This window comes from Neofelis nebulosa, chromosome 14 (assembly GCF_028018385.1).
Source record: "Neofelis nebulosa isolate mNeoNeb1 chromosome 14, mNeoNeb1.pri, whole genome shotgun sequence".
Lineage (NCBI taxonomy): Eukaryota > Metazoa > Chordata > Mammalia > Carnivora > Felidae > Neofelis > Neofelis nebulosa.
The window spans coordinates 47,764,240-47,788,479 of record NC_080795.1 but is presented as its reverse complement, the minus strand read 5'-3'; the positions used below and the strand labels follow the sequence as shown (position 1 = coordinate 47,788,479).

The 24,240-nt window shown below is 39.5% G+C and overlaps 1 protein-coding gene across 2 annotated transcripts in view; it reads left to right on the top strand.

The window, feature by feature from the left end:
- NCALD (neurocalcin delta) overlaps positions 1–24,240 on the top strand; it is a 397,251-nt gene that overhangs the window by 232,115 nt on the left and 140,896 nt on the right. For both annotated transcript variants that reach the window (XM_058698721.1, XM_058698720.1), the window contains one exon: positions 6,359–6,445. The gene's annotated coding sequence lies outside the window, so the exon portion shown is untranslated. The remainder of the gene's footprint in view (positions 1–6,358; positions 6,446–24,240) is intronic.

Sequence of the window (24,240 nt, the reverse complement as noted above, 5' to 3'; positions counted from 1 at the left end):
TTTAAATTCATCCAAATGAAAAATGTTTGCTCTATGAAGGACTTTGTTAAGAATATGAAAAGACAAGCTATAGATGGGGAGAAAAAACTTACAAAACATGTACCTAACAAAGGACTTAAATCTAGGCTATATAAAGAATTCGAAACTTAGTTAAAAAAGAAACAGTTCTATTAGAGAATGGGCAAAAGATAGAAAGAGACATTTCACTGAAAAGGACGTGTAAATGGCAGATAAGCACTTGAAGATGTTCAACATTACTAGGTATTAGGGAAATGCAAATGAAGACTATAATGAAATATCACTACACATCTAGTAAAATAGCCTGAAATAAATAGTGATAATGCCAAATGCTGGCAAAGATGTGGCAAAATTGAATCTCTTATTCATTGATGGTGGTTAAAATGGTACAGCCACTCTGGAAAATAGCTTGGCAGTTTCTTAAAAACTAAACCTAAACTGAATCATAAGACCCAGTAGTCACTCTCCTGGGCATTTATCCCAGAGAAACAACTTACGTCCGCAGAAAAACTTATAGACAATTTTCCCCAACAGCTTTATTTGTAATAAGCCAAAAGCTGACAACAACCAGCACGTCCTACAATAGTGGTTAAATATACAGTGGTACATGCAAACGGTGAGATACTATTCAGCCATAAAAAGGAGCCAACTATTGATACAAATAACAACTTGGATACAGGCAGTGCCTGGGATCTCAATTCAGCATTATGCTGAATTTAAAAACCCAACATCAAAAGGTCATATATTATATGTTTCCATTTATTAACATTCTAGACATAACAAAATTATAAAGATGGAGAACAAGTTTGTGGTTTTGAGGGATAAGGGGTGGGAGCTGAGAGGATGGGTGTGGCTATAAATGGTAGTAGGATGTTGGTCTGTGGTGATAAATAGTTCTGTACCTTGATTGCAGTGCTGGTTACACAGATCTTCACGTGTGATAAAATGAAATGTAACTATAAAAATGTATTAGATATAGGCTTACCTAAACAAAAGTATTGTTTGTATGTGCTCTTCTTGGGTTTTATTTATAAAAACAAGTCACCAATACTTGCTTTTTTTCATTCTTTATGCTTTTACAGTTCACCCAAGTTGTTGCCTGTAGCTATGATTTATTCATTTTCCTTGTTGTCTAATATTTCATTATATGTATGTAATTCAGTTTATTTCTTTACCTGTTGGTGGGCATCTGTGTTAAATATAGCTTTTTTTTTTTTTTAAGAAATGTGTTGTAAACATTTTGTGCCTGTTTTCCAGTGCTGCTATGCAAGAATTTCTCTGGAGAATATAGGTAGGCGTGTGTTTGCTCGGTTGGAGGGCACGGAAAACATTCAACTTCATGAGTTAAAGTTAAATTGTTTGAGAGGCTTATATCAACTAATACACCCACCGTCAGCTAAATTTGCATTTTCTTGATTACAAATGAGGTTGCTTGTCTTTTTATATGTACATTTACCATTCTTGTTTTTCTCTTCTGTGACAATGTGTCAGATCTTTTGCTCATTTTTCTATTATGTTGTCTTTTACTGATTTGTAACATTTCTTTATATAATCTAAAAACTGGCCTTTTGTTGATTTTACTTGCTGCAAACTTGTGGCAGATGTTGGCAATTTTTTTGCTTTCTTTATCATCCTTTTTTCGTTTTTGTTTTTTATTTTTTAAACAATTTTTTTTTTCAACGTTTTTTATTTATTTTTTTGGGACAGAGAGAGACAGAGCATGAACGGGGGAGGGGCAGAGAGAGAGGGAGACACAGAATCGGAAACAGGCTCCAGGCTCCGAGCCATCAGCCCAGAGCCATCAGCCCAGAGCCATCAGCCCAGAGCCTGACGCGGGGCTCGAACTCACGGACCGCGAGATCGTGACCTGGCTGAAGTCGGACGCTTAACCGACTGCGCCACCCAGGCGCCCCTCGTTTTTGTTTTTTAGAGGGAGAGAGAGAGAGAGAGAGAATGCATGAATGGGGGAGAGGGGAAGAGGGAGAGAGTGAGAGAGACTCCTAAGCAGAGTCCACACTTAGCATGGAGCCCAATGCAGGACTTGATCACACAACACTGGGATCATGACCTGAGCCGAATCGAGAGTTCGATGTTCAACCAATTGAGCCACCCAGGTGTCCCTCTTTATTGTACTTTTTGATAAACAAAGATCTTAATATTATAGTAGGGAACATTTATCAATCTTTCCTTCTGCAATAAACAGTTTTGTGCCTTAAGAACCCTTTTCCCATTTGGAGGTCTGAAAGATGTTCTATATTTTCTTCCATGTTATAACTTTTTTTTTTTTTTTTTTTTTTTTACAGCTAAGTCCTTAATCCCTCTGGAATTGATCTTTGGGTGTGATTCCTCCTTGATTTTTGGCTCAGTAAATTATTTCAACCTTTTGTGAGAGCTCTGTTGTCTTTTAATTCCAATTTCCCAGCCTTGACTGCTACTGATGCTTGCTCTGTCTCTTCAAGTTGTGTGTGTGTGTGCGTGTGTGTGTGTGCGCGTGCGCGCTTGCTTTTTCTTTTGGTATGCCTTGTAAATTTTTCCTGCTAGCCAGATACAATGTACCAGGTGAAAGGAACTGCTATAAATAGATCTTTAGTAATGTGGTGGTGAGGTTCTCAGAGAGAGGAGGTGTTTTACGCATTCTGTGATCAGCTTTTTAGCAAGCCTGTGCCTCTGGACTGTGACCATCACAGTGTTGCAGTTTTTTTCTCCCCCTTTTCTCAGGATGGCTGGAGTGGACTGAAGTTCAGTATTTGCTTTCTCCCAGATTGAAGGCTAGAGGAGACTGGTTTCAGTATTTCCCTTTCCCAGGTCAGTTAGGTTCTCATAATACTCTAGCAGGTTAGGCTCTCATTAACTAGTTTACCCAGAGGGTGTGCCTTGCTAAGAACAGAGTGCTCTGGGACACCTGGGTGGTTCAGTCAAACCTCAGCTCAGGTCATGATCTTACAGTTCGTGAGTTCAAGCCCTGCATCGGGTTCTGCACTGACAGTTCGGAGCCTGCTTGGGAGTCTGTCTCTGCCCCTCCCCAACCTGCTCTCTCAAAATAAATAATAAATAAATTTAAAAAAAGAAAAAGAACAGAGTGCTCTGGCATATTTCAAAATGGTTCCTTTCGCCCACTGCATTCTGGAAGCTGGAGGGGATTTTTCTCTGATATTTACTGTGGGAATCTGGTAGATGTCCTGCAAGTAAATCTCACAGTATTGGGAGAGCTCCCTTTTGACTAGGTGCCCCCAGAGCTTTTAACTCTCAGAGTTGTCCCCACAGAAATTCCAGCAATTCAGAAATTACAGTTCAAGTTTTCCTACCCCAGCACTGCTTCCTACAGCAGTTGCTGCTGGTAAGTCCCTGCTCAGGGAAGCCATCCGTCCATCTCTCTAATCTGGGGGACAGCAGTTTGCCCTGTGTGCTTCCCTCTCTTAACGTGTTCCAAGAGGAGTTCTTGAATTCTACTTGTTGTTAGGACAGAGTGGTGATTTCCAAGTTCCTACTCCTCTTTTGTCTTTTAATACCTGAGTTCATGAGAAGGTCCAGGAAGAAAATTCAACCATGGTGAGATTTGGGAAGATGGCCAATTCTCCTTTAGGCAACTTTGAAAGAAATTTTGGTCAAATGATGGGTTTCCTTTACTGTAGCCAAGGCATTCTTGCTTTAGCGGTTTTGTAAGTGCTTGAGTGTCACGTGTTAAAAAGCTAAAGAAACCAAAAACAAAAGCAATGAAACGCAATGAATCTCCTCTCACCATTTGAACTATGACTCAGATCATTCAAATAAGCTATTTGTTAAGAAAGAAAGCATAAATTTAACATGCCTGTTTGTGTGGTATTCAGAGTACAGATTCTGCTTTTGGAAAGGCACTGCTGTTTATGGGAAATATTGCTGGACAAGGAATCAAGAGCCTGGAGTTAAGCCTTGATCTGTCATTACGTGGTTGCAAAAGCTTCTTGTATCCAGAGTACGTTCAGCTCCTGTAACAAGAACCCTTCTACAGCAGCTTAGCCAAATAAAGGTGTTTTTTGTTTTGTTTTGTTTTGTTTTGTTTTGTTTTGTTTTGTTTTGTTTTGTTCCCCTCATATAACAGCCTGGGAACAGGAAAACCAGGACTAGTGTAGTGGCTCCTTTTTTCAGTTTAGGCTTCACAGCGTGTGGCTCTTGTCTTCATGCTTGTCACTTCATGACTGCAAAGTATGTCTCTATCTCTGGCCTTGTATCAATGTTTCAGGCATGAAAAAGAGGAAGGGCAAAGAGCAAAAAGCGAGTGGAGAGCTCTTTAAAGAGCTTTTTCTAGGGGGCACTTGGGTGGCTCAGGCAGTTAAGCATCTGACTTTGGCTTAGGTCATGATCTCACGGTTCTTGGGTTCGAGCCCCGCATCGGGCTCTGTGCTGATGGTTTGGAGCCTGGAGCCTGCTTTAGATTCTGTGTCTCCCTCTTTCTCTTCCCCTCCCCTGCTTGTGATCTGTCTCTCTCTCAAAAAATAAATAAACATTTTTTTTTTTTTAAAAGAGCTTTTCCAGGAAGCCTACGCCGTAATGTTAGCTTACACCTCCAGGGTCCAAGCTGTTCCACCTGTCCATCCTTAGCTGTGGTTTTAACAGGGCAAATTGCTGCCCTGAACAAAATCAAGGTTCTGTAAAGAAAAACAGTATGCTGGGAATTGGATAGGTAACCAGCAGTGTCTGCCCCATTCTCTAAACTTCCATTGGGAACGCCTGTTCCTCCCCCATCCCTGACAGAGTTGTTTGGAGGTCAAAATGGAAGATCAAAATCAAATGCAGGAGCACTTCATACACTATAAAATGTATTTCATAAACAAAATGGAAATATCCTGAACTATATTCTTTTTCTTAAAACTTTTTTATTTATTTTACTTAGAGAAAGAGCACATACACATGGGAGGGGCAGAGAGAGAGAGAGAGAGAGAGAGAGAAAGAGAAAGAGAGAAAGAGAGAGGGAGGTAGAGGGTGAGAATCCCAAGCAGGCCCTGCACTGTCAGCACAGAGCCCGACGCAGGGCTTGAATCCACAAATCACAAGATCATGACCTGAGCTGAAACCAAGAGTCGGACGTTTAACCAACTGAGCCACCCAGATGCCTCTCGTGACCTATGTTTTTAGAGAGCAAATCTAATGTTAACAGAAAGCCCACCTGAATGTAAAGATTTGGGTAATCAGTATCTCTTGAACCTCAGCTCATTCTCTTGTTGACATCTTTAGAGAACACAGTGTTCTCATGGATGCACATCCTCAAATACCAATCTTCAGGTTACTGCCAAAGATTGTTGTGCTGGACATTTGTTGATTTCCTCCATAATAATCCCTTTTCCCTTCCAGTATCTTGAGTGACTTCCCATGCGATTTTTCTTTGGAATGTTTCTACCCTCACCTCCAGGGATAAGCCTTGATTAATTTAAAGCCATTCAGCAAAGTATTAGTGACTGATTCAGTGATGGGCAATCTGAGTGACCTCAGAATTTGGGACTGCCAGAGTGCTAACACTATCCTCTTGAAAGATACATAAGTGGTCTTGAATTGCTGCAGCTAGTATTTTTTGTACCATGAAAGGAGGCAGCCTGAGGTTGAAATCAATCTACAGAGAATACCTGTGCCAAGAGAACTCCAGAGAATCAAATGATGTGGTGAACCTCTGTTTTCCCAAAACCAACCATACACCTGGACATTTTTTTCCCCAGCTCAATGAACCAAAATATTTCCTTGTCTTGTTATTTATTTGAATCAGTGAGTTTGAGGTGGGGTTTGTGTATTTGTAGCCAAAAGATTCCTGAGTGATTGTTTCCAATATATGGTTTAGGCAAAAATATATATATTATTTTAAATAATATATTACTTATATATATTATTTTAAATTATGCATTACTTAATATAGTATATATTTATGTACATATGTAAACACATATGTGTGTATTATATATAATATGTATACATATTATATATATTGGTATATACATGAGTTTATTCTAAAGTTTATAGTCCTTCCAGGATTAAGGCCATGAGGCCTGAATGTTACTGAGAAGGCCAGTTTCTCTCTGTCATAAATGGACTGCACAGCATCTGTCTAAATGATTTTAAACTGTGAAGTGCTAAGACCTGAGTCTCATACTTTTGGGGACTGCACTTATCCCCCCTGTGGTACAAGACTCGCCCCTGGGTACTTTAAGCCAAAGACCAATTAGGCTGAGGTATGTCAGCGTTCTTGAAGGTGTGTTTCCTGTTTCCTGTTTGCAAAGGCAACTACAGAAGAAATAAAAGTAACGGCCTTACATAAACTGCTTACTGAGCTGTCAAATGTTCCAATAAAATATTCATTAATTATGAGTGATCTCAGTTGCAGGACCACGGAGCTGCTGGTGATAAAATCTGTCGTGATCCTGTGGAAGGCTGTGCAATCCGAGGTGCTGTCTGACTGCTTATTGTGAGTTCCTTTTTTTAACCTCTTGAATGTCTGGGTTTTAAGTTGTGATTATTATTAAATTATGATTCAGAAGGCAAAAATGTTGCATCCTAGTTAGGCTATTGTGGGTTTGTATGTTTGCTGTCTGGTAAATAAAACGTGCTGGCTTATTAGCTGCCATTAGAGCTTTGTCATGAGGTGTACATTTCTACTTGAACTCCGGATGAATTTGTGTATTAGTGACAAGAAAACTATGCACCCTTTCTACTTTTTAAAAAAATCTCTTCTGTGGTGACTCTGATTAAATGGGAACCTTATTTAAGTGTAAGAAATTTACTTAAAAAAAAAAACAAATAGGGGACATGATCATGAAGTAAAAACCTGACTTTCTTCCTGTATGTGCCGTTCCTTACTTTCTACATCTACTCTTTGGTAAGGAAAATTGAAGAAGATATTGTGCAGCAAGTAGATGGGATTTTTTTTTAATTCAGAAACAATTCTTTTGAAATTCTATTATGGTACAATTAGGACGGCAGTACCAGCAATAGTGGATTTCCTGTTAAGTTAGGAACATGATTAATTTCCTAATTTGTTGATGTGGGTCTCGAAAGCCATCTCATTGAATATTTAGGAAATTGGCTTTTCAGGAAAGGAAATCTACTGATATATGAAGTTCTTGGAAAATTTTCAAGGTATGCTAATGGCCCCAGATGAGAGCCAAGCCAAGATTTATAGGCAAGGTAATATGGCTTAGGTCCTGGTAATAGTTTTTGTGGCTGTTTGTAAATAAGGCGTGAATATTAACCTGATGTTTACTTGGCCAGACAGTTTTAAACGAAGAATAAATGGCAAACATAAAACAAATGTGGGTAAGAACAAAACCAAGTGTATTTTCCTGGTGTTGCAGGGAAGGGAAATAAGTTGATGCAAAATGAAATTTAAATGTACTCAGCTTTTTTTCATCCCACTTCCTTTGTCCCCATTAAGTTGAGGCATTAGATGAGCAACATAGCTTATCTGGATGTAATAAGAATGTGAAAGGGAAGGGTCTGTAATCCAACTCTGGTAGGCCAGTCCTTTTAATGCGATACATAGGACAATAATAAAGTATTTGAGGTCATGCTAAGCAAACTAATTTTTTCTTTCTTCGTATCGTCAAGAACTAAGCCTCAACTCCAGCATATTGCTCGTGGAAGCCAAAATAGAATTGAGCATTTAAGTTGGTAGTGAGAGGCTCTTACGTCTTGGGATAATCTGGTTGAAGTACTATGGCTATCACAGCCATAAACATGATAGTAGCCATTGCATTAGTTCCTTGGATCTTTCTGACGTCAAACCAAAGAGTAATAGGAAAATATGTGTTCTTGGCCAAAAGACAGCAAAGCAGGAGTGTGATGCAACCATTCCCCTAGACATGGAGGTGTGGAGAATCCATATGCCTGCGATTAGCTTCTGACATTCCTGCCCTTCCTCAAGTGTGCAGATCTCTCTTCTGTGATTTCAGAGACAGGTGATTCCTTACTGTAGATTCTCTGTGTGAGTGAGCCCCAGGTAGGCTCGACTTCGTCTCTGGTTTATGTGGAGCAGAGAAAGGCTAGGCCGCTGAAGTTGATGCTGCAGATTCAAGGCATCTTCCAGATTCAGAGGAGGACAGTTTGGATGAGAAACTGACAGAAGAGGTCTTGAGGCAGTGAAGGAGCCACTTCCTGCTTCAAGACTACTGTGGTCTTGAGGGAGGTGTGGACAAGGCAGGGATAAGGATGACCTCTGGAATAGAGGCCAAATCTTCTAACTGGGACTTTCCAAATGGATGGCCTAAGTTAGCAAATACTGCCCCATTTCCTGTGCATTCTGGAATTTGTTCAAGAATTTCAGGTGTCACCTTACCTAGTGACAGAGATCCTGATAGCAATAGGTAGGAAAGATACATGTAAAGAAACTATTTTAAAGTGAAGTATATGAATAGACTCCAGGTTTACAATTATTTCTGATTTCCTGTCATCTGGGTGTCTCTCTTTAGCTCCTTGAGGCTAGAGTCATTTTGTCTGGATCCCCAAGAAATCATATCTTCCCCAAGGCTTTCTATGTAACTGGCTTCTCAGTTACACGATATTACATGGAATTCTATTTTTCTATAGTTTTTGCACTAGACACCTTCCTTCTCCTCTTACAAATATTATTTCTCCTCTTACAAATATTTCTAGCCTGGGAGCTCACCACTCTTTATTGTCAATTTCCTATAAATTCTCCTGTATCAAAAAAAAAAAAACCCACCTGTTATGTCAACAGAATATCTACCTATAAATTCTCCTCTATCAAAAAAACCCCCCACCTACTGTGTCAACAGAATATCTATCATTCAAGAACAGTCATGGGGAGAAATTATCTCAGAGCCCAAGAGTAGAAGACACCAAATATCTAGGGGATAATTAAAGTATGCTTCCAGCTGTTTTCAAATAGAGACAGATACTGATCATCCAAATAATTGATTCGCTGACAACTACTTTCCACGCAGTCATGTTCTTAATGCAAAACAGCTAAAAAAAACTCATTGAAAAAATAAATAAATAAACCAAGCTGCGTTTTTATTAGTGTGTAGAAAACAGAATAGAAAGAGAGCAGTTGGTTTCTCAACAATTTTGCAATACGTTCCATTAGTATCATGTAGACTTAGGAGCATGTAGTTCAATGACAGTAGATAAATGATTCAATTTAGCCCGAAAGTGTTGATTAAGTACCTACTAACTTGAGTCCTAGTGGAGAATGATCTAGTATATCCTAGACCTGTATATCTGGTAACATAATATTCCTAGAAACATAATTCATTTATTCACCCGATAAATACTGAGCACTGGCTATGTGATGGCCCTGTGTTAAATGATGGCAATATTCATGGGGAACAAGATAGGCATGGTTTCTGCCTGTAGTTGAGGGGTGTGGGATGGGAGGGAAATGTTAATGAAATAATTGCACACATTTTACAAATGTGACCATTACTATGATGGGAAAAAACAAACAAACAAACATGGGAAACTGAGACCATAAAACACAGGCACTACATCTAGGTAAGTGGTGATCAGGGATGACTTCCCTGAAGAAATTGGAAGAGATTGCGAACATGGAAGAGAGTGTTCTGGGCAGAGGCCCTCAGGTAGCAGGGAACATGGAGCTTACTGGGAACTGAACCAAGGGCAGTGTAGCTGGAGAGAAAGAGGGAAAGCTAGAAAGGTGGCAGGAACAGATTATGAGAGACTAATACATGAGTGAATGAATGTGAGTAGCTTATTATACACAGTGAGTCCTATTGACCTGTGTCACTAGTGTGAAAATAAAAGAAACTTGCAGTTTTATAATGACTCTGCTCTTTGGGAGATGATGTTCACTCATTCATTCACTCGTTCAGCCAATAAACACGAGACAAGATCCCTATTCACATGGGTCTTAAATTCTAGTGGAACAAGCAGATAATGTGCCAATAAGGAAATAATATATAGGTCTTATGGTAAGTTTTTGTTTGTGTATAAGTGGTGTGGGTAGTTTTTAGGTGGAATTTTAAAAATAATTTCAGATATTTATTGTATTGCATCCAAGTGTAGTTATTCCTTTGTTTCATTAAGTTATATGTTCTAGCAGCACTAAGACCATGCTTAGCACGGGTGTTCTTCATTGTACTCAACTCACAGTTGAAGACTCGGGTGAAACTCCAAGAGAGGGAAGCTGTGAGATTTGTATTTTTGTTTCTGAGGATCTCATGATACCACAGCCCACCTGGCACCTTACCTCCTCTCCTTGGACCAGTGCGGGGAGCAGGAGGGGAGCAATACAAAGATTTAAATGAAAACAATGGAAGCTAACATTGATCGAGAAGGATCTAAGAGAGAGTATTTCAGTCTATTTCTTTTTACAAAAAGAACTCAGTACATCTTATTACACACTTAATATATTTTGTAAATTTTGCACATTTACCGTCTCTAAAAAAAAGATTCACATCCTACAATCAATGTACACATTTAAGAAAAGGTATTTCTTTGCCACATTCCCAAAAGCTGTTATTTAATTGATGGTCCATCTTAAAATCATCAGTGCCTTACGACTCCGAAAATAATACACATCTGGAACCTTGTTCGAATTTTCAGTCATGCCTGTCTTTTCTGAAGATCTCCTTGAAGCTTCCCTGATGACAGCGTTTGCATATCTGCATATAAAGTATCACCATTGATGGAACTAAACCAGGGCACCTCTAAGGGTCACCTTCGGGTCTTGCTTGCAAAACTGAGAGGAGAGTTCATTATAGCAAAGGGAGGCCTAATAATAATCTGTTTTAGTCCCTAGGAACTTCCTGACTTTTGATGTTCAGATTGTATGAATCAAAATTTTTATTCCCATATATGCCAAAAGTAATGGAAATGTTCATGTGATCCTTTAGTACTGGGTTTCTCAGGCGCACTGTTGACATTTGGATCAGATCATTCTGTTGTGAGGGGCTGTCCCATGCACGGAGAATGTTTGGTAGCATTCTGGTACCAATACTATCTCCTCCTGTGCCCCCCCCCCCCCCATCATGACAGTCATCTCTAGTATTGCCAAATGCCTCTTGGGAGGGGCAAACTCACTTTCTCACTTGAGAACCACTGCTTAAGTATATCATAGTCACTGGTTCCCAATCCTGTGTTCTAGCTTGGTATTATAGTTGTATCGAAAACATGTGCAATCCTAAATGCATAGCTTTCAGTTTAACAGGATGGTGTCTTTATAATTCTGTAGTTCCTACATCACAATTAAAAATGATATTATGAAACCTGAGCTAGAAGGGTAACCAATTAGATTTTTACTCAGCCAAACCTGTGAAATTCTAACGTGGTAATACGTTTTTCTGTGGGGGAGGGTGCCTACACTTTGAGAGGATTGTTTTATTAAAACTATAAAATTTTACCCTCAAAGTTTAAAACTTACTTGGTAGATCACCTGATTTTTTAAAAGATACGCTTATGGGAATCTTAAAAAGACTCCAACTCATTCAGCTGCAAGAATTAAGAGCCTCTAGGGGACACAGAAACTTAAATGAGGCACATTTAATGAGTTCAATTCTAGTTTGATGGGAGGCTGAGAACAACAGAGAGAAAAAAGTGCCACTCTTCTGTCCTTTGGTGCTGGCACTTAACATTTTAGTGTAAGTTATTACAGTAGTGTATTGGTTTAATGTTCCCTTAATATCTGTGGTTTAATCAATGTTTCTGAACATGGAAGAATGTGTGTTCTCTCTGCCACTGTTCAGCTAAGAAATGACATTCGAAAATTACCGTAATCATGCATGAATAGATCTTCTAAAGTGGTATTTTACTACACTATGGTGCCTGGGAAGACTTAATATTGCATAAATTTACTTAGACATGTAACTAATACATGGCACCATTAGGGGAACTATTTTTTTAAATTCCTTTTTGTTATTGTTTTACTTATGTCTTAAATGTTTATATATTTATTTTTGAGAGAGAGAGGGAGAGGGAGGGGGGAGAGAGAGAGAGAGAGATCATGAGTTGGAGAGGGGCAGAGAGAGAGGGAGACAGAGAATCCCAAGCAGGCCCTGCACTGTTAGTGCAGATCCTGATGTAGGTCTCCACTCAGGGCTCGAACTCAGGAGCCCTGGGATCATGACCTGAGCCGAAATCAAGAGTCGGCCACTTAACAGACTGAGCCGTCCAGGGGTCTTAATTATTTATTTTACCTAAAGGCCTCCTGCCTCAAAATGTTGCATATATTTCAAGTGAGACCACTATATTGTTTTGTAAAATAGAGCTTTGTTTCCTGTCACTACTGTATTCAGGAATATTAAAAAGTTTTTTTTAATGTTTATTCATTTTTGAGAGAGAGAGAGAGAGAGAGAGAGACAGAGTGCAGGTGGGGCAGGGGTAGAGAGAGAGAGAATCTGAAGCAGGCTCCAGGCTCAGAGCTGTGAACACAGAGCCCAAAGTGGGGCTTGAACCCACGAACCGCAAGATCATGATCTGAGCCAAAGTTGGACGCTTAACTGACTGAGCCACCCAGGCCCCCCTCAGGAATATTTAAAAACTACTAATTTCTCAAAAAGAAAGTTCTTATTCTTTTTCATGGTGCTCAAAGCTTTCTACTAACTGGCTGCAGTCCGCCTCCTGAGATTCATTTGCTTTACCTCCCTTTGCTCCTGTCCCCATATCACTCTCTGACAGCAATGAACTAGGTGGCCTGAGTAACAGGATGGACATCTCCTTGCACTTTTCTGCCTTCATAGCTCTTCTTCTGCTGTGATCTCTAACCCCTGAAATTCGAATTCATGCTTAAGAATCATGTCTTACATGGAACTTTCTCAAATGTTCTCAGTTGGGATTAAACTCTCCCTTTCTTTCTCTATCTCTCCCCCTGTCTTCCTCCCTCCCTCCCTCCCTTCCATCCCTCTTTCTCTCTTTCCTATAATGCTTGGAAAGCACTAGATTAGTGCTTTTCAAACTATCTATGGAGATGACTAGGCTTTTTAAAATTTCCTGTTCATCACATGCCAATATGTATCCTCTTGTACATGACTAGTGCTTAGATCTCTCCATGTGAAACTTAACTACCCAAGTTCTGCATATACCCCATCTATACCACATTCCATGAGATGCATCCACTTGACCACACATTATTTGGATGTTGCAGCAATGTCCAACTCGTGTAAAAAATGTCTGAATAGTTACTTGCAATATCTGTACTTGTCCTGTTTCAGTCTGATAAGAATAGTTCATGGGGGTGGCTCTGGTCCACAGACCACACTTTAAGGAGCATTGACCCAGACTATAAACTCCATGAGGACAGGACCCGGGTCTGCTTTTTTCATCATTATAATTCTAGCCCCTGGCATTGCCTGTCACATAGCAAACACATTTATTGCATGTGGAAGTATCATGCTATAGATAACAGCACCTGTCTCCCAAGTAACTTGGATCAGATCTCAATCAGTTTTTAGCACCTACAGGATTATCATGCCTTACTTGTATCAGAAAATAGGAATGAATGAGAATATCAGACTGGTTTATTTTAAATATTGCTCTTTAGTTTAAAAGCTACTGAAATAAGGGCACCTGGGTGGCTGAGTCAGTTGAGTGTCCGACTTCTGCTCAGGTTGTGGTCTCATGGTTTGTGTGTTCAAGCCCTGTGTCGGGCTCTGTGCTGACAGCTCAGAGCCTGGAGCCTGCTTCAGATTCTGTGTCTCCCTCGCTCTCTGCCCCTCCCCTGCTCATGCTCTGTCTCTGTCTCTCTCTCTCTCTCTCTCTCTCTCTCTCAAAAATAAATAAACATTAAAAAAATTAAACACATAAAAGCTAATGAAATAAAACATACCTCCTTCTCCTACCACTGGTATGGCCTTTATAAGTGAAGATTACTTGATCAATAATTTAATTTTCTTTCACTGGATAGTTGCAAAAAGTCGCTGCATTCAAATTTACTTAAGTAAAAATGAAAGGAGTTTAAAAGAAATCTAAAACACTTAGCCTGTTAAATGGCAATATTGAGAAATTGTTTGAGAGAAATGTATTTCTAGAAGAAAAAAACCCCACAAAAACAAAACTATATTTAAAGCCTTTCTTTTATGCAGCTCAATGGGGCACATTGAAAGTCTTCAGCAGTTTAAAATTCTATTTCTGAAAATGAGAATCACATGGAGTTAATTTAACATCCACCACTGTAATTTCTACTGGGAAAAACACCTGGGACATGAGTAACTTTTTTTTTCTTCAAAATTTAAAATGTAAGAGATTCAGAATAAATTACTTGACAGTGCTCTTGGAACACAGATTTCTTTTTATTTCTTTCTTTCCATTTTTTTTTTGAACAAAGATTTCTAACTTTCAGTAGTTCAAGAGTATCTTTCTCAAGTGGTAAAAAGTGGCTGCAGTTGGATGGTCATACTTTTTATTGACTATTTCATTATTTTAAAGTTAACAGCCAAGAAAAACAAGGAAATTTACTATATGTTTTTCCCACCGTTATTAGCCACTTATTTTTCCATGGAACGTTTGTTATTTCTGGGAAACATATGGCATGTGACCAGAACCATAATTAGTAACAGTTTGATGTTATAGGAATTCATATTTTGGCAATTCCTAGCTTCTTTAGATCAGTGGCTTCCTCTGAAATATAAAAGCAGCAAATAAAGATCCTAAGGGTGAATTCTGGAGTCAGCTTTTTTCTCCTTTTAGAAACAGAATTATTTGCTTGTTTTGACCAGGGAGGTATTTGAAGATTTTTGCAAACGCTTATATAGTTCTGCTCCAGAGCCAAAAGATGCCAGAAGGAGGCACTGTTTTAAGCACTTTGCATATTCCACTTAGTTAATCATTGCAAATAGGGGCAGGAAGATATTACTTTGCTCCAAGTCACTTCAGTGGGAAATTACATAGTTGAGATCTACCTGAAAAAGTCTGGCCCCGGACTCTGCTCTATCCGATAATAGTGTCTCTTGTGCAGTGTGCTTGTCTAAGGAGATGAAAAGTTCCAATATTCCATTGGTAGAATCCTGTGGAAGAGATTATTTTCTTGCAGGCTATTTCTGCCTAATAGTAGCTAGGAAATGTTGAGTAACTGGGGAATATTAGGTAACTGGGAATTCTGGGTAACCAGAGAATGCTGGGTAACTGGCAGAAAAGGGCAAGAAGCCATTAGTTGTCATCTTATTCTGAGTAACTTCCTAGCATCTCTAAACCAAGGGGTAGTTGTCATCGATAGTTCCAGGACCTGGGACTGGTCTGCAGAGTTGGCCACCTTGCACAGAATTCCCCAAAGCAGTGTTATCTTTGAATCAGAAGGATGAACCATTGTATTACAAATCTTTAAGGATATGGTATTTAAAATTCACAATTTTCAAGCACTTGTTACATATACATATATAATAACCAAGAAGAGGAATTTGGGGGGGAAAGAGTGTGTGCTTATTTATCAATTCACTTATTTTTTTTTTTTAATTTAAGACTTAAAGACACTGGGATAAATGGGGTTAGCAGAGAGCCCTTAGACCTTCCAATCGGACATATACCACTGAGTTCTAATATGCATCCCAGCCAGGAGACAAAGGGTAATCATTTTTGCTTTGTGTTGGAAGCCATGGTTGCTGAGGCTGATTATTCACAGAAGCAAGGTAAAGCATCTCATCAATCTCAAAGTATAGTTTGTCATCCTTTGTTACTAATGGAGTTATTAAGGACTGAAAATGCAACATTGCTTAGCAACATGCATCATGGTTATTTATTCTTTTGAGCAGCAGCAGCAGTAACTAGTCTGTCTTATAAATGTCTTAGTAGCTATTTTCATTTTCCTTTTCATTTAACATTGCTTGCATTCACTGCCATGGTATTAATCAAAGTGCTTAGACTGTGGCTTGCTGTCGGGGTGGGGCATGGGTGGGCTTAGGTATAGTCCCTTACTATAGAGATCAGCCCTGAAAGCTGGCTATTGGTTGAATTTAGAACCGAAAGGAAATTAGGCTATAAGTAAGAAAAAGTAGTGAAAGATTCCTACAACTCTAACATTCTCTATAAGTCTTCTTATTTTCACTGCTGGCAAGTATGTGATGGTGATGTCATCCTGTGAGATGTGGGAACTTGCTATAATACTCTTCAGACTACTTGTTTTGTTGGGCAATAATGAGAGTCCATAATAACCAAAAAGTGTACAGAATAATCCTTACTTCCTTCTAAGAAAAAGGTAACCAAAAAACTCCAAAGGAATAATCTTTATTTCCTCCTAATGAAAAGGTAACACCTTCACGAATAGCAGTGCTAGCAGTCCCCTGTCATTTACACTTCACATGTGTGTTGGAGAATGAGTCGGTGTCTGGGAAAAATTTGATCTGGATGAACTTCCTCCAAAGCCCTCCTTTCTTCTTCAAACTGGAATAGTACCAGTACAGCTGAGAATCCTGGCATTCTTCTATTGTCTCCCCTTCCTTGGCCGCCACAGTCATCCTAGCTTGGTCTCTTAAATCCTGGTGTTCTAATTTGGCTTCTGTTCTGATGACAAGCAAGAAATCCCAGTGGTTCGGTCCATCTTGTAGGAAAGACTGTCTCTGAAGAGGCTTGAACAGTTGTGGGAGGAAAGAGGGGCCAACCTTCTGCATGAAAACAATGGGGAAAGAATCAGTTCTCGGCTAAAAAAAAAAAAAAAAAAAAAAAACAGAAGCAGCCATTCATCCTGGCAGGGGAGATGTTCCACTTGGGATTGTCACCCAGTGATTGATGTGTTCAATCCCAAAATGTGTGGAGGGCTTTTGGAATTTGAATTAGCGAGCACTTTGTTTGATTCTTTGCCCTTTGTGGGGAAGGATCCCGGAATGTGTGTATCTTCTTCCTGCAGCTTCTTCAGGGCTCTCCACATCCTTGGCTTTGCCTTTGCTTTGTTGTGTCCTAGAATCACTAATTAATTATGGACCCAGTTCCTTCTGTGCACTTGCTAATTGGATGTTTTGGAAAATTGCTCCAAGCTGGCTTAAATAATGAGACCGTTAAATGGCTCAGAGGTGCTGGGAAAGATAAAGAGGCCATGGCCATAGGAAATCCAGCAAATATCACCCAAGATATGTTACCCCAGTAACCAAGGGAGATAGAACCCTGGGACAGAGGAGTTAGAGAAAAAAAATCCTCACAATGAAGTGGTGAAAGGGACAGGGTCAGCAAGAGGGGCCATTGTTAAGTAGAACATTTTCATGGAAAGAATTCTGTCTGAAGGCTGTGTTGGGTAGCAGGCCTGGCCAGCCAGTGCTGCCTATTGGAGAGGGAGGGTTCCCTGAAAACAGGAGGAAGAGTCAGGACTTTGAAGTCTGACATACTGACATCTGTGTCTGGACTCGGCTAGTTACTAACTGTGGGGTTTGGAGCAAATGATTTTACCTCTCTGAGCACTCAGCTCTTCATCTGTGAAATGATAAATTATAGTACTTGTCTCATAGAATTGTGGTGAGGAGTAAGTAGGATCAAGTTGGTTGAGTGTCTAGACCACTTCCTGGCACATAGCGAACTCTCAGTACTGGCTAGCCATTATCATCATGAGGTTGTGTTTTCAATTAATGATGTAATAACAACAAAGACATTAACATAGGTAAGATACTCAGCCTGACACAGCTCAGGAAGAGTTGGCGTTAAAATATGTTGTAGGAGAATCCATATTCTTGTTCCTTCCTTTCTACTTTTTTTCTAGCCAATTTGTTTGCCCCCTTCTGCCTCCTCCTCCCTCCCCTTTGGGAGAGGAGAATAATTTAGAAATTGAGTAAGAAAAGTACGGCTGTTCAGCTGGGGGCTTTGGTTTTGGGAAGGAGGCTACCAGACCACAACTGGCCAAATAACACATGGAAATCATTCCCAAAGTACATTCTATCATTCTGTGCCACTACTTATTTGCCATTTATACATAGGTAATTTGCAGTTCAAATTCTAGATTTTCCTCCCCCATTAGAATGTAGGCCTCCAAGATGGCAAGGATTTTGTTTCTTTTGTTCACTGTTAATTCTCTGGTGTCTAAAACTAATCTATGCACATGGTATGTGTTCAGTGAATGTTAGTTGGAAGGACAGTAGGAAGAAAGGGGAGGGAAGAAATGAAGAAAAGGGAAGAAAGAGGGGAGGGAAGGAAAGACAGGTAAATGAACTTTACCCAGAATATCTTGAGGCCAAAAAGGGGGGAAAAAAAGGTGTTAGAAAGAAGACTCTCCTGGCTAGTCTAACAGGTGGACAGAGGAGGCCTGTAGGTATTCAAGTCAGCAAACATTTAATGAGCATTTGTACCTGGCACTGAAGCAGATGATAGCAATGTAACAAAAAATAAGATACTATCTTTGCTACCAAGGACAGAGGTCTAGGAAGGATCCAGATGGGCTTAAATGTGATATAACTGAGATAGCCTTTGGAGTAAAGTGGATAAATTTGTGTGTTATCAGATTATAAAAGGTAGGAAATACTATCAAATATATATGTGCTGTGTTAGTTTCCTAGGGATGCCATAAGAAAGTATCACAAACTGGTGACTTAACACAATAGAAAGTTATTGTCTCACAATTCTGGAGGCCAGAAGTCTGTAGTCAAGGTGTTGGTGGGACCATGCTTCCTCCAGAGGCTTTAGGGAAGAATACTCCCTTGTCTGTTCCCTCTCTGATAGCCTCTGGCATTCCTTGGTTTATGGCAGTTTAAATCTAATCCCTACTTCTATCCACATGGCTGTGTTTCTTCCATGTCTCTGTCTTCTCCTTTTCTTTGCAGGGTGCTAGTCATATAGTTGCATCTGCAATGACCCTATTTTCAAATCAGGTCATTTTGAGGTACTTTGGGTTAAGATGTCAACATGTCTTCTGTGGGCGCACAATTCAACCTATAACAGTTGCTAATCTAGGATTTTAGAGACAGGGTGGAGCCTTTAAGATGACACTGGGTCTCTGGGGCGCCTGGGTGGCGCAGTCGGTTGGGCGTCCGACTTCAGCCAGGTCACGATCTCGCAGTCCGTGAGTTCGAGCCCCGCGTCAGGCTCTGGGCTGATGGCTCAGAGCCTGGAGCCTGTTTCCGATTCTGTGTCTCCCTCTCTCTCTGCCCCTCCCCCGTTCATGCTCTGTCTCTCTCTGTCCCAAAAATAAATAAATGTTGAAAAAAAAAAAAAAAATGACACTGGGTCTCAATATTAGGCCAGTTGATTCAGAGTAGCTCTGGGGATATCAATGTAATCTTATATTATACTGATATATATATATGAACATTTACACAAATGCATACATATGTATGTATATATATATACATATATGTACATATTTTATATATACATACAGGCAAATACACACAGAAGTTAATATTGATATGTGTGTATGTGTGGGCTCATATAAATACATATATTCTCTAGCTGCCTATTGAGAGAACCTAGAAACAAATGACACCCTGGTAGCAATGAGCACACTCAGATCCCACGTCTTGGTTTCTAAATACCATTCTCCAATCAAAGAAACCAGAGGTCCTTGGAGAAATGGCTGATTATAAAGCTAAGAAAAATGCAAGATAAATTTGGAGCATCTTGTAATGCTAGAAAGTTTGAAAGTGCTAAAAATATTGTATTTTTTTTTAAGGATAGAGCATGTGAAAAAGATATAGAAGTCAACCTGAAAGTTTTCTATAGACGAAGCTGGGACATTTTGAGCAAAACATAAGTAATAATAGTATTAGATTATAACTAAAAGCAAAGATCAGTATTCATGAGTTCATACTAATAGAAACAAATGATTAAATAAATGGAAGAGAAGGAAATTTTTTTTAACAGATGAATTCTAAACTGTAAGTGTAGAAGAAATGTGGGCAATAGAAAATCATCATTAGGACATCATAGCAATAATGCTGCAGGCAAGATCCACTGGTGAATCCTAAGATCAGTGGGCAAACTTTTAAGGAGAAAAGAGAATATTTGCATGGACTCAACATATCTCTCTCAAAATATTTACTAATTACTGTGGTAGTTTTAATGTTTGTCACAGATTCTTTGATAGTTCTTCATCTAGGAGGTGTAGCTTAATTTTCTTTGGGTGTAGGCTGAACTTAATGGCATGTTTCTAACAAACAGAGCATGGAAAGGAAGAGAGAAAGTTTTCAATGGGTAAACCTCACAGACACCGCCTTAAGCAAGTGATGAAGGTTAATGTCACTGTTGATAAATCATACTGATAGCATGTATCCACTAATATGATGCAGTGAGAAGGGCACTTCACCTTGGTGGCATTCTTTCTCCAAATCCCTGATCCCAGGCTAATCATGAGACAAACCCAAATCGAAGGAAAGTTTGCACAATCCTCGACCTCTTCTAAAGTGTCAAAGTCATGAAAAATAAGGAAAGACCAGAAGCTGTCACAACTTGGAAGAGGCTCAGAAAACCTCATGACAAAATACAGTGTGGTATCCTAGGCTGTATCTTAGAACAACAACAAAATAATGAAAAAAAACTGAGGAAATCCAAATAAAGCCTGTAGTTTACTTAATGGTACTGTACCAGTGTTAATTTCTTGGTTTTGATAACTACACCATGGCTGCGTAAAATGTTAGCAATAGCTGGGTAAGAGGTATATGGGAGCTGTCTGTACATATGACTTTGCAACTTTTCTGTGAACTAAAGTTATTCTAAAATAAGACATTTTTCCCCCCAAAGAAAACATTTTAAAAGAGGGCTCTGAGAAAAGGACTCTATGGCAATATTATCAGTTTGCCCTAGTGACAGACAATTCTCTACTTACGTCACTTCCTCTGGCTCTTCTGCCTGGAGGGGATACAACTATTAGCTCCACCTTTTGGCTGAATCCCCCCAAAATCCTCACACTGCTCTCCAGGTCCTGATAAAGTCTTCCCCACCACCTTATATTGCCTCTCTGATTTTACCTCCTGCTACTCTCTTAAATCTAGCTAGATATAATCAGGAATAGGTAAGACTTGGGTGTCAGAAAGACTCATTTGGCAACAATAATGTGGTAGAAGGATTTAGAATGAGAAAACTTTGGGCTTCCAGTTCTAGTTCTGCTACTATTCACTGGGATGACACTAAGTAAATCATGTGACCTCCTTGGGCTTTTTAGCTTCTAAACTGGAAGGATTGTATCAGAGCGCTTTTAATTGTAAATCACTGGTAATGTGATCCTTGGCTATAGCAGGATATGAATTTGATTTATCCATTCAGAAACATTTCTACATGTTTTCGTCCCTGGTGTGAAATTGTGAATCCCATTCTGGGTAACAGCTGCATTCCCAGCCTCTGCCTTGAGCTCAGGGCTTTGCAAGGAAGGAGGAAGTATGGCCAGAAGCTGACATCACGCCATGTTCTTCTTAGTTTCAAACCATTTCCATCAGACAGCGTTTCCCAAGCTTTAGTCACCCATGTCCCATCTTCCTGATTTTTACTGTGTACACATTCCATCTATACTATTTTCTACTTAGTATCTTTCTTTAGAACACCCCCTCTTTGTATTTGAACTACATTTGCCCCAAGCAGTAATAGTGGTGAACTTGCGGATTTGATATGCCAACTCTATTTTTTATAATGCACAATACAAGCAAACAACTGAAATCTACCACAACTATGCACTGCCTACAGTTGTCTCAAGTAACACTGGTGTTATGCATTCCACACTTTGGGAAACACCTCCGTGAAGGGGAAGGGTAGGGCCCTGGAGATTTCACTCTCGTCAGTGTCCCTCCTCCAGTGATCTTAGAGCTTGGGAAGATATCAAAAGCCATTCCTTTCAGTGAAACTATTGGGGATCCCATTCTAAGACATTGGGGGTTGTTCACTTTATTTTGGCTTGGAATGAAGTACAGAAGTGACTAAGCCTTCCCTCTGAGGAAGAGGCCCAAAGAAGCAGGAAGGAGGAAACAAAGGTATTTTGTTGACTTAAACGATGGGAATGAATGGCATAGGAAAGGAATGGAGAGAAAGTAATTAACTGGAATAAGATAAAGTAGCAGGAAAACAAAGGGGTGGTGGGAGAAAATACTGGAGGAAAATGCAGTTGCTCATGGAAGCAGAGGATGCAATGAAAGGTGAGGGACCTTGTAGAGATCCTCTTTTTTTTCTCTCGGACTCTCATTCATGATGTGAGAACTGATTAGATACACTTGAGGGTCAACTTGAACGGCCAAAGAAATAGTATTCCTCAATAAACTTGCTGTAAGTGGGATCATGCTCTGAACATGTGAGCTCCTCCTTGACACATGGCTTTGGCAGGAAAGATGGATTTAATACTACCAGACAGAAGGAGCTGGAAGAGTCTAGATTTTCTCTAGCATCCTTTCACACTTAATAAAGAGAGGGAAGGACATTTGTTGGCCTTTCTCATAATACAGATCTGATTGATTCAAACACACATGTGCAAGGGTTAGTCATATTTGAAGAGTAAATACATTTTTTAAAAAATCTGAATTCCAGAGGATTAAAATATCTGTGTTTGGGAACATCTCCCCTGGCACACAGCTGAAGTAAGTGCCTGCAGATGGTCACAGCCCTGTTGTGTGTGCGCGTGTGTGTGGGTGCATGGTGTTGGGGTCCAACACACATTGCACTGGACTCCTGTAAAAGCTGCTGAGTCCTAATACCATAGAATTTTGTTTGTGGGGTTAGAGGGGTATGTTAAGAGCCAAATCAACTGCGCAAAAGGCCAATCAGGAAAAATTTCTGTGTTGCTTTGTATTTTTCCAGATTCTTCTATTTAAAAATAGTGCTCTCTCAGAGGGAGTGCTGATACGGTTTCTATCGTTTCTAAGAGAGGACAGGAACTGAGAGGCTCTGAGGATACTGGGTACGGTTCATGCATTCAAGAAAACAGAGTCAGCCACAAGACAAGAAGCTCTTTGTTAAGTTGAGCCAAGAATGCTATTGATTACTCTTTTCTGAGATGAAATTAGGAAAAACCTAAGAATTAAATTGCTCTCAAAGTACATGAAATGTAGCCTCATATACTGTTCTTCCAAAACCTCAACTAGGATATTTATAATAAGGTTTTGGTTTCTTTCCAGACTTGAGAGAACACTCATTTGAAATTACATTTTCTGGTCAATTTCTGCCAGATGTTCTTTAGATAACTCAGGAAAACTTTTTTCTTTTTCTTTTTTTCTCTTTTGGTCAGAGAACTGTACCTGGAAGTTCCCTTTCCTCTCTCCCTATTGATTATTTATTTTCTCTTTTACATTTTATACTTGGCTCTTTTTAGAGGCAGACCCTTGGACAGAGTCTTATTTCTCCAGGCCTTTCCCCTCCAAAAGGAGAGAGAGTGCGAGAGCGAGAGAGATAGAACGAACATGCCCAAAAGTACTTTTGCATATGCCTTGACTTTTCAGAATTTTCAAGACTATGTCAAGGCTTTGACCAAGTCAGACCTTTGTATAGAGCCTGTGAATCTCAGCAGCACCATAGTGAGTCAGCCTTTTCCAGAAGAGCATTCATCACATGGTATGAGCCACTGAGGTAATGGGCCTCTGACAGCTTAGCTCACAGAACTTGGCTAGATCCTGGAATGATTCAAACAAAGTAACAAGTTAGATCATCAGACCACCAAAAAAAAAAAAAAAAAAGTAGATTCTTTCATGTGATTTTGATTCTTGTTTATTTCTTATGAACTTTACATAAACAAAGTGATTTGTAGAGAGTACATATACAACCAAATCAAAGTTGAAGAGAATCTCCTGAGATAAAGCAGAAACTGTGGAGAAAATGTTTACTTATTAGGTATTTGTTCTGCCTATCCTCCAAAACCCTAATTTCCAAAACCAATTTCTAGTGGGAAAAAGAGTCATTGTTCTTTAGACCTAAGCCATGGAAGCAATCATATTTCTGATGGCGAAGATGTTTCTTAAGTATATAAATTGAGGAGAGTTTGGGGAGTCTGAGTTCAAAAGATCAAGACATCCAATTTAGCCTTCCTTTCTCCTCGTGAATAAGCGTTGTGCCCATGCTGATGACCTGGTGTATTTTCTGGTTTTAATTTCCTGAATTTTTGAATGGTAAAAAAACATATTATGATGTCTGTTTCCTAGGAACAGAAACACAAGTGAATACTTGAGAAATTTGATACAGAGAAATTTGGTTTGAAGCTTGTGGAAAAGATGCATGAAAGCCCAATAAAATGCTGTTCTTCTTCATATCTGGTCTGTCATGATTTGATGAGGTTATTCTTTGTAGCCTGGTCCTGAATAATGTTATAACTAATATGTAAGTGGGTGGATTACTTGAATACTATTGTGCTATCAATGCCTGGCATTTTGGCCACTGCGCAGATATGACATGTGAAACTTAAAATATATGTGTGGA